We start from the raw sequence: 12,033 nt of genomic DNA, 5'->3' as shown, positions 1-12,033 counted from the left end.
CGAGATGACATCTTGCAAATAGCCCCAGACTGAATAAGAGTGAGTCATCTTGTGTTTCTTCCATTTACTAATAATTACACCAACAGTTGTTCCCTTCTCTCCAAGCTGCTTGCCTATTGTGCTGTAGCCTATCTCAGCCTTGTGCAGGTCTACAACCTTGTCCCTACTGTCCTTAGACAGCTCTTTGGTCTTGGTCATGGTGGAGAGGTTGGAGTGTGATTGATTATGTGGACAGGTGTTTTTTTTATATAGGTAACAGGTTCAAACAGGTGCAATTAATACAGGTAATGAGTGCACAGCAGGAGGGCTTCTAAAAGAAAAAAATAACAGGCCTGTGAGAGTCAAAATTCTTGCTGGTTGATAGGTGATGAAATACTTATTTCATGCAATAAAATGCAAATTAATTAGATAAAAGTTGCAGACCTCTCCTTTCTTTTTAGGTGGGGGAAATTGGTATAATTTGCAGTGTATCAAATACTTCTGTAGGTTATTCTGCCATGTCTGCTTGCTTCAGGTACAGCCAAGATATAAAAAGAGGTTGATGGAACTTATAATGTTAGAAACGGTTTCCAACATATTCCAACTGCTCCAGAAATCCATTGCACTACAGTGAGAGATTTTTAGAAAGTTTTATTGGAAACTAAAAATGATTTTATAAGATAGTGAAACTGTATGAAACACATCAAATTCATCAAAATGGTACAAACACAAAATTATAAATATCACACAAATCCTTTGTCCACTTCAGACTTGTTGCATCTAATGGTTCCTATTGGCCACTTTGTTGTAGAACTATTTCCAGCAAAATTTGGGTGCAATTTTAAAAAATTGCCAATGGTATGGAACAATGTATGCAGAAAATCTCAGAACATCTTAATGACTTTGTCTATGCGTCCAGAATAAGAAAAAGACTGAGAAACAAAATGGCATTAATAGAATAAAAAAAATTAAAAAAAGAATAAAAAAAATAAATACAATACTAACATTCCTAAGTCATTTTGGATAATGTCCTATGCAAATTCACTCATGGATCTCTTTGCACATAGTAGATCATATCAATTTGTGGTAATAAAATGGTGTCAGTATGCTTAATTGCCCCAGATCCCAGACAAGGAGAGAGGCTATATCAACATCTGATTAAAACTTTTTTTGATTAAACATGTCAAATTTCTAAATGGAGATGAAAAAGCTAAAATGAATATATAATTCCCAAAAATCAACTAATATGTAGTATCACTTGTGCAACTGCCCAGGGGTCCAAGAAGTAAGGGGGCCACATCTACCTCCAAAGCAGGCGGAATTGTACACTATGGTGAGTTATAGAACTGTTTTTGCACAGGGGCCCTCTTCTGTCTGTGTCCGCCAGTGGCTCCACAGTTATTGTGTGCCCCATGCATATCAGATTCAGCAGTTTCCCATGACATGACATTTCTCTGCCAAAAGAGATGATATACATATTTGCTTCGTTTAGTACAGCATGTTTTTGCGCAGATCAGGAACATGAAGTTGCAAGTATTTGTGTAAGTCATCTGCTGTAAAAGAAAAGACAGCCGTGTGGAAAACGAAGGGCCCACGTAGAGCACAGTGACCTGCAGGGTGGAATTGGTTGACACGGTTAAATGCTCAAAACAAAATGCTCAGTAAGGCCCGTTTCACACATCCGGTATTTCGCTGGATTGCCGAATCCGGCACACTTCAGTACAGCGTAATACAGTACAATCGCATCGCGGTAACCTCCGGTCACATGCTGTCATGTGACCAGAGCATGTGACCTGAGCTTGCCGCAATGCCATTGTACAGTATTAACACTGTACTGGAGTGTGCCGGATCCGGCAATCCAGCAAAATGCTGGATGTGTGAAATGGCCCTAACACATATTCCTAACAGCATTTAAAGTGCACCAATCAGCAGGATTGTCCTATATAACCTAAAGCCAGTGCTATAGTTTCCCTATCATGATGATTCTATACACACCTTTAGTTGTCAGCTAGGATGTATAGGTTTTGAAACACAAGCAAGTAAAGTTTGTAAAATGAGCAGCTTTTTGATTGGCAGCAGCTGCTGATCAATTGATAGCTGGCGTGAGTATTCATAGTTATCACCTCCCCTGTTATTTATGCTAATTCTATTATACAATTGTTTTACTGTGACCAGAAGGACCTGTGCTGATGTCATACCCATTTGACTAGAAGGAGCGGGGTCTCAGCCAACATAGTTGTTAACAAGAAGCAACATTATTTTTCTGTTGGTTGAGGCCCCGCCCCTTCTGGTCACATGGGTATGACATCAGCACAGGTCCTTCTAGTGACAATAAAAAATTGTATAACAAAATTAGCATAAATAAATAACAGGGGGAGGGGATAACTATGAATACCCACCCCAGCTATCAGCTGGTGCAGCTGCTGTCATTCACACAGCTGCTCATTTTACAATTTTTAATTGCTTGTGTTTCAAAACCTATACATCCGAGCTGACCACTAAAGGTATGCAGCGTCGGACTGGCTACTGGAGGAATTTCCTGTAATACAAGTCCTGGATTCAGTTACCTGCATTGCACTCCGGATTTCTCACCTGAGCTCCGGAGTGCAGCCTAGACTGCACCGTGAGCGCCGAGTGATTGATTCCCCGGCGATTGCGGTTCAGTTCATGACAGCTGCAGACATCCTGGGCTAATCTCTGGTGCTCTCACCTGAACTCCGGAGATCAGCCCGGCCTGTCCGCAGCTGTTATGAACTGAACCGCAATCGCCGGGGGAATCAATCACTCGGTGCTCGCGGTGCAGTCCTGCAAACTCTGAGATCAGACCAGGCTGTAGCTGAGAGCTCTGGAGTGCAATGCAGGTAACTGATTCCAGGCCTGGCATTACTGGAGATTCCTCGGGTAGCCAGTCCGACGCTGAAGGTATGTATAGAATCAGCATGATAGTGCCAGTATAGCCCTGGTTTTAGGTTGTATAGGAAAATCCTGGTGATTGGTGTGCTTTAAATGTCTTTCTCTTGCACAAGATGTCAACTACTAACTCAGACTTACAAGTGAGACCGTGCAAGAAATATGTGTGCAGTCTTTATCTAGTGCCCTGATGTCAGTAACATTCAACTATTCAGTAAAGCAGTTGATTATTAATGTCTTCTCCTCATCTTTACATATTCATCTTTGAAACAGAAACTTAAAGTGTAACTGTCATTTTAATTTTTATATCATAAATGAATAATACACATAAAAATAAGACACTTTGTAATAGTTCTTATCAGAGAAATCTGCTTTTTTTTCTCTGCTAGAATTGATCAATTATCAAAATTCTCAATTCTGAGGTAAAATCTGTATTCAGTGAAGACTTTCCCATTACTGAGCTAGCTAATGGTTGCCATGGTAGCACAGAGTCATGTGATGACTCCTGTCGCTATCATGACTCACTTCCTGTTACAGCTGGCAGAGCAGCAGGTGTAACAGAAGACGAGCATTTCTGCTAATCTGAGCTATGCAACTCTGATGAGGAGACATGAATGAGCGATCAGACTGCTGATCTTTATAGTCACCTAAGGGGACTAGTAAAATAAAAAAAGTAAAAAAAAAGTTTTAAAAAATAAAAAAACCCCTAAAAGTTCAATTCACCCCCCATTTGCCCCATTGAAATGAAATAATTAAAAAACTAAAAAATATACACATTTGGTATCACCACATTCAGAAATGCCCGATCTATCAAAGTATACAATCAAGTAAACTGATCGTTTTTTGTTATTGCAAATTTTGTGCAAAATGCAATAACAGGCGATCAAAACATACTATCTGCACAAAAATGGTACTATTAAAAATGTCAGCTGAAGACGCAAAAAATAAGCCATCACTGAGCCCCAGATCCCAAAAAATGAGAACATTATGGGTTGCTGAAAATGGAGCAAAAAGTGCACCTCTTTTTTTGGACAAACTTATGAATTATTTTTAACCCCTTGGATAAAAGTAAACCTATACATGTTTAGTGTCTACAAACTCATACCGATCTGAGGCATCATACCAACACATCAATTTTAGCCTATATTGAACATGCTGAATAATATATCCCAAAAACAATCATTCAATCGCATTTTTGTTTCAATTTTTCTGCACTTGGATTTTATGTGCCATTTTTCAGTACACTATATGGTAAAACCTATGATTTCATTTAAAAGTACAACTCATCTTGCAGAAAACAAGCCATCATATGGCAAGCATGACGAAAAAATAAAAAAAGATACGGCTCTCGGAAGAAAGGGATCAAAAAACAAAAATGATAAATGGAAAATCGCTCGGGGGTTAAGGGGTTAATCTATTACAAAAATTGACACAATAATCCCAGGGTTTGTAAAAAAAAAAAGAAATTATTTTTGAATTAGCACATTTAGTAAATCAAGTTTTACAGTACAACCATACCTCCCAACTGTCACAGATTCAGCTGGACTGTCCCAATCTGAGGGCTCTCTCCCGCAGTCCTGTTGTTCTCCCGGGTTCTCCCCCTCAATGCAGTGATCACTGAGTAAATCATGTTTTACAGAACAACCATACCTCCCAACCGTCCCGCATTCAACGGGACTGTCCCGATTTGAGGGCTCTCTCCTCTCCACCCGCAGTGCAGTGAATAAATTAAATTCTCATCTGTATTGATTACCTAGGACACAACTAGAACTCATGAGCTCTCTGTCCATAGGCAGCAGCTCTACCACCACCAAGCCACTGCCTGTACTGAAAGGTATAGGAGGATTTGGTAATCTTGACCTGTATAACAGGCAGAAGAAGCCACAAGCAAGCTATTGACTTACATAGAGAGAGAGAGAGAGAAAGAGAGATAGATAGAGGGATAGATGGACAGATAGACAGAAAGAGGCATAGATGGAAAGATAGACAGATGGATAGAGGGATAGATGGACAGATAGATAGATAGAGAGATAGACAGATAGATAGATAGATAGATAGATACACTATGTGCAGAATTATTAGGCAAATGAGTATTTTGATCACATGATAATTTGTATACATGTTGTCATACTCCAAGCTGTATAGGCTTGAGAGCCATCTACCAATTAAGTAAATCAGGTGATGTACCTCTCTGTAATGAGGAGGGGTGCGGTGTAATGACATCAACACTCTATAAAAGGTGTGCTTAATTATTAGGCAACTTCCTTTCCCTTGGCAAAATGAGTTAGAAGAGAGATTTGACGGGCTCTGAAAAGTCCAAAATTGTGAGATTTCTTGCAGAGGGATGCAGCAATCTTGAAATTGCCAAACCTTTGAAGCGTGATCACTGAACAATCAAGCGTTTCATGGCAAATAGCCAACAGGGTCGCAAGAAGCGTGTTGGGCAAAAAAGGTGCAAAATAACTACCCATGAATTGAGGAAAATCAAGCTTGAAGCTGCCAAGATGCCATTTGCCACCAGTTTGGCCATATTTCAGAGCTGCAATGTTACGGGAGTATTAAAAAGCACAAGGTGTGCCATACTCAGGGACATGGCCAAGATAAGGAAGGCTGAAAAACGACCACCTTTGAACAAGAAACATAAGATAAAACATCAAGACTGGGCCAAGAAATATCTTAAGACTGATTTTTCAAAGGTTTTATGGACTGATGAAATGAATAAGAGTGACTCTTGATGGGCCAGATGGATGGGCCAGAGGCTGGATCAGTAAAGGGCAGAGAGCTCCACTCCGACTCAGACGCCAGCAAGGTGGAGGTGGGGTACTGGTATGGGCTGGTATCATCAAAGATGAACTTGTGGGACCTTTTCGGATTTGAGGATGGAGTGAAGCTCAACTTCCAGACCTACTGCCAGTTTCTGGAAGACAACTTCTGCAAGCAGTGGTACAGGAAGAAGTCAGTATTGTTTAAGAAAAACATGATTTTCATGCCGGACAATGCTCCATCACATTCATCCAACTACTCCACAGTGTGGCTGGCCAGTAAAGGTCTAAAAGATGAAAAAATAATGACATGGCCCCCTTGTTCACCTGATCTGAACCCCATAGGGAACCTGTGGTCCCTCATAAAATGTAATATCTACAGGGAAGGAAAACAGTACACCTCTCGGAACAGTGTCTGGGAGGCTGTGGTGGCTGCTGCATGCAATGTTGATCGTAAACAGATCATGCAACTGACATAATCTATGGATGGCAGGCTGTTGAGTGTCATCATAAAGAAAGGTGGCTATATTGGTCACTAATTGTTTTGGGTTTGTTTTTGCATATCAGAAATGTTTATTTCTAAATTTTGTGCAGTCATATTGGTTTACCTGGTGAAAATAAACAAGTGAGATGGAAATATGTTTGGTTTTTATTAAGTTGCCTAATAATGCTGCACAGTAATAGTTACCTGCACAAACAGATATCCTCCTAAGATAGCCAAATCTAAAAAAAACACTCCAACTTCCAAAAATATTAAGCTTTGATATTTATAAGTCTTTTGGGTTGATTGAGAACATAGTTGTTAATCAATAATAAAAAAATCCTCTAAAATACAACTTGCCTACACAGTGTGGGAGCTAATGTGTGGGACATTATACAGTTTGGGAGCTAAGGTAGGATTCACCATATGGAGGTAATGCGGAGGTCATTATACAGCTTTGGAGCTAATGTGGAGGCCATTATACAGTTTGGGGCCCACCTTGGGGGCCATCAAACAATGTGGGGGCCGTTATACAGTTTGAGGGCTACTGTGGGGGCCTTTATACAGTGTGGGCGCTACCGTGGGGGAATGCCATAAACTTTGGGGGTCATTATATAGTGTGGGGATAATTGTGGGGGCCAGTCATAAACTGTGGGGACTACTTTGCTAGTTCCATTATACACTGTGTGAGCTAATGTAAGGGCCAAGGTACAGTTTGGGGGTTACTGTGGGGACCATTAAACATTGTGTTGGCTACCAAGGGGCTATTATACAGTGTGTAATCCATAACGCTCTGTTTTGAGTGATCTGTGGGCCAATGATGCTGTGTATAGGGTAGCTGTGGATCCATTATACTGTGTAGAGGGAAGCTTTGGGTTTATCATACTGTGTATAGTGAGCTGTAAGCCCATTACTCTATTACTCTGTTTAGGGTAGCTGTGGTGCCATCATACTGTGTAGAGGGAAGCTGTGGGTTTATCATACTGTGTACAGGAGAGGTGTGGGCACATCATACTGTGCTTAGGTGAGCTGTGAGCCCATTACACTATGTATAGGGGAGCTGTGGTGCCATCATACTGTGTAGAGGGAAGCTGTGGGCTTATCATACTGTGTACAGGAGAGGCGTGGGCCCACTATACTGTGTATAAGGGAGTTGTGGGATGCCATCTATAAAGGCCCTTTAAACTGAGTTGAATGCCTGTCCCAACAAACAAACTGTAACACCACATTAAAGCAAAGACAACATCCTAAGGCTATGTGCGCACGTTGCATTTTTTCATTCATTTACGCAGCGTTTAAAACAGCAGTGTAAATACATGTGTTCTGCTTCCCCAGCAAAGTCTATGAAAAGTCAGCAAATTCCATGTGCATGTTGCTTTTTTAAACGCATCATTTTGGATGCCAAATATTTGACAAAATCGATGCATTTAAAAAAGCAACATGTCATTTCTTTTGTTCGTCTTGGTTGCATTTTCCACCCATTCAATCGATGTCAATGTCGATGTTGGTCTCTGTCTGTCTGTTGGTCGGTCTCTCTCTCTCTCTGTTGATGTCGGTCTCTCTCTGTCTGTTGATGTCAGTCTCTCTGTCTGTCGGTCGATCTCTCTCTCTCTCTGTCGATTTCAGTCTCTCTCTCTCTCTCTGTCGGTCGGTCTCGCTTTCTCTCTGTTGATGTCGGTCTCTGTCTGTCGATGTCAGTCTCTCTGTCTGTCGGTCGGTCTCTCTCTCTCTCTATGTCGATTTCAGTCTCTCTCTCTCTGTCAGTCGGTTGGTCTCTCTTTCTCTCTGTATGTCGGTCTCTCCCTCCTTCATACTGACCGATCACTGGCGCAGCGCTGCACAGCTGTCACACAGCTCCGGCAGCTTCTCTTGCTTTTGAAAATGCCCGCCGCTCATTATTCCATCTTGTATTTACTGCTTCCCCCACCCACCGGCGCCTATGATTGGTTGCATTCAGACGCGCCCCCATGCTGAGTGACAGCTGTGTCACTGCAACCAATCGCAGCTGCCGGTGGGCGTGTCTTTATGTGCAGTGAAATAAATAAACAATTAAAAAAAAACAACGTGTGGTCCCCCCCAAATTTTGATACCAGCCAAGATAAAGCCACAAGGCTGAAGGCTGGTATTCTCAGGATGTGGAGCCCCACGTTATGGGGAACCCCCCGAACTAAAAATATCAGCCAGCAGCTGCCCGGAATTGCCGCATCCATTAGATGCGACAATCCCGGGACTCTACCTGGCTCATCCCGAATTGCCCTGGTGCAGTTGCAATCGGGGTAATAAGGAGTTAATGGCAGCCCATTGCTGCCACTAAGTCCTAGGTTAATCATGGCAGGGAGACACCCCCCATGATTAACCTGTAAGTTAAAGAAAATAAACACATACACCCGAAAAAATCCTTTATTTGGAATAAAAGACAATAAAAGTCTTTCACAACTTTATTAATCCCCAAAGAGCCCTCCAGGTCAGACGTAATGCACACGAGGTCCCACGACGCTTTCAACTCTGCTACATTGGAAGCTGACAGCAAGCGGCCACAGACCACAACCGCTCTCTGTCAGCTCCACGCAACAACTGAAGTGAGTCGCGCTATCAGCGATGACGTCACTCAGGTTACCCGCGGTCACTGCTGGATCCTCCAACTGTGACAGCAAGTCGCCCGAGTGACTGAAGTGATCAGCGGTGCCATCACTCAGGTGATTTGCGGTCTTGGGTGGAGGACTCCAGCTGGCCGTGGGTAACCTAAGTGACGACACCGTTGATCGTGTGGCTCACTTCAGTCACTCACGGGATTTGCGGGCACTGGTTAGTCCTTCACCGGTGATTGCAAATCAGGCCCCGACACACAGACAGAGCCGAGCGATGGCAATGAAGTCAGGTGAAGTTCATCAGAGTTCATTCTCATTGCGCAGCTCTGTCTCGCAGCCAATCATGCTCTATGGGGATGTAGCAGAGCTGAGTGGGAATGCTCTGTCAAAAATGCATCCAAAATGTATTCAAAACGCATTCAAAATGCATCCAAATTGTATGTGTTTTGGATGCATTTGTTTTGTCAAACGCAGTGTTTACAGTTGTCAAAACGCTGCAGTTTATTTGTCAAGTCAGAACGCAGCGTGCGCACATAGCCTAAGTCATGATCCAGCCACCACACGAAATATATGGTCTCACTACTTTGCCTGGAGTGGTTGGTGACATAAATTTCAGGTATTTCAATGTGAGATGACCAATAAATACTATAAGAACTGCCAAGATAAGAAACTTATTCATATAGTGAGACCTGAGGCGGTGAAATCCAGAACGTAGCAGATCATGTGTAGACATTCAGTAGAGCAACTTAATTTCTAAATGAGCCAATATTTATATATATACATATATATATATATATATATATATATATATATATATATATATATATAATAATAAATAATAATAGTAATAATATATATATATATATATATATATATATATATATATATATATATATATATATGAAAGCTATTAAACATAATTTAATGGGATTATAAGACACAAAAAATCTTGACTGCTCAGTCCCAAAAACCATTCCTCTTTTTCTTTGTAATTTGTCTGCTATTACATCTTATATTGTACTCACACTTCTGTGTGTTCTGGTCCAAGTATGATGGACTAGCCATGGATCTCCTGCCATGAACTTGACTGCCCCATAGGCATGTATGAGGCTGTTAAGCTTGGCCAGAAAGCCACGACCATTACAATGCATACTCCGACCGTGACACATGAATGTGTGAATTTGGCATTAGGTGCAACTGAAAATGCTGCAATACAAAATAATAGATCAGAGTGACAATGCATCTGGAAAACAAAGTAGACCCTATTTTTTTATCTGTTAATGCAATGTTTTAGGGTGCTTTTTCTGCCACTAAACTGTTACTAAGTGTAACATTCAATTAGTTTGTTTTTTTAATGTGTTTTTTTTTTACTTTTGTCTTTTTTTGGGGGGGGGATGGACTAATGGTATATTTGTACAAAATGCAGCAGACCCTCTTTACACTGATCAAGATATACAGCCTATGTTATAGTCTTGGATAAAAGAGGTATAATCACATTTTTACTGGTTGCCATCAACATCAGTGGACAAACTTGTCCTAGGCCACATCCATAACAGCTAAATTGTGCTCTTATAATGAAATGGAACGGCTTGTTTTTCAGATTACTGTGAAATGTAAATGTTACTTCCCAGAATAAAAATTACCGTAACAAGATTTGTCCACAGATAGTCACAGAAGCCCATTGTAAGATATCTAGATTTATGATATATTATAATTGTAAAATTTTCTTTATTTTAATATAACCAAATACAGAAATTAGTATGATCTTAATCTTAAATAATATACAGAGGATTATAAACACCAATACAGATAACTATTAGGCTGAATTACTATTTTCTATTTCCATACCTAAAAGATCCACCGAGTACATGCATTCTCCCACAAATCACATCTATAACATCACTTGAAAAAGTCCAGGAGTCTGAAACACGTGGCCCTGAGGCAGTTTCATGCGGCCTGCAGGCACCATAGACACCTTGACGATTACGTCCCAGTCCAGAGGACCCCTACGCTAGCGCCTTATTTCAGTTGAATGTGCGTCCTTGGACGCATGTTCAATTGAAATGTATTGTCGGCGCCGTGCAGGGACAAGCCCTCAGCACAGCTATACCAATGCCAGCCGCATGCCAATCAGAGGCCAGCAGCTGATGTTGGACCAGGCTGGACACATCGCTACAAGATATTGGCCAAAATTACTATATGAAGCTAATTGTAAGACAATAATACTTACAAGAAAGGGATAAAATGTAAAAGACTGCATGATTTTTTTTTACCACTAAAAATGGTATTTTATATATCAACTAAAATAAACAAAAAAAGTGTACATTTGTTATCACATCTGTAATGACATGAGCTATAAAACTGAACCATAAATCATACCATGAATGCCATTTATAAAAAATAAAATAAACACGCCAATATTGTTCAAAAAAGTGATCAAAATGTGTATAGAAAACAAAATAGGTTATCATCATTTTGTCCTTCAAGGAATGCGGCCACCGCAAATTTTGTTTTTTTCTTTGTGTGGCCCATATACCCAGCCGAGGTTGAGACACCTGGTATAGTGGCTCTAAATTCTTTTACAGATGGCTAGAAAATATACCCTTTAGATTAGGCTAAGTTCACATTTCCGCTGTTTTGTATCAGTCACATGCATCGCTTGACGCATGTGACTGATGCGCTGTTCAACGCTGTACAACGGATGACAAAGAACAGAATTCTTTGTCGGATTCCGTTGTGTGTGGGGGGCGGAGTTCGGGAGGGGGGGGGGGAGTCGAGCGGGGCCGTGGCACTGAGGACGTCAGTGCCGCAGGGACTGCAGGACAGGTGAGTGTGTGTGTGAGTGTGTGAGAGTGTGAGAGTGTGTGAGTGTGTGTGTGTGTGTGTGTGTGTGTGTATACACATGCTGAATGCGGGAGGGGGCGGGGCCAGACGAGGGTGTCAGTGGCAGTGCTTGTCTGCATGGCTGGGGACAGGTGTGTGTGTGTGTGTGTGTACACACATGTGCGGAGTGTGGGAGGGGGCGGGGCTGAGCGGGGAGGTGTCGGCCTCCCTGCACACGTAACCAGACTAAATATCGGGTAGCAAAGCACCCGATGTTTACCTTGGTTACCCGATATTTACCTTGGTTACGGGCCTACACCGCTTAGCGCTGGCTCCTTGCACCGTAACCAGGGTAAATATCGGGTAACCAACCAAAGCTGGTGACGTGTGCAGGGAGCCAGAGAGCATGCACAGCAAAATCCGACGGATCACGCTGCTCAAAAAACGTTACATGCGTTCCTCCCGCCCGGCGGTCAGTCGTTCCATGACT

General features: G+C 41.7%; 1 protein-coding gene across 1 annotated transcript in view; it reads left to right on the top strand.

The window, feature by feature from the left end:
- KCNN1 (potassium calcium-activated channel subfamily N member 1) overlaps positions 1-12,033 on the top strand; it is a 206,299-nt gene that overhangs the window by 5,727 nt on the left and 188,539 nt on the right. The window lies entirely within an intron of this gene.

The sequence above is a fragment of the Anomaloglossus baeobatrachus genome, chromosome 1, assembly GCF_048569485.1.
Source record: "Anomaloglossus baeobatrachus isolate aAnoBae1 chromosome 1, aAnoBae1.hap1, whole genome shotgun sequence".
NCBI lineage: Eukaryota > Metazoa > Chordata > Amphibia > Anura > Aromobatidae > Anomaloglossus > Anomaloglossus baeobatrachus.
This window is presented reverse-complemented; position numbering and strand designations above follow the sequence as displayed.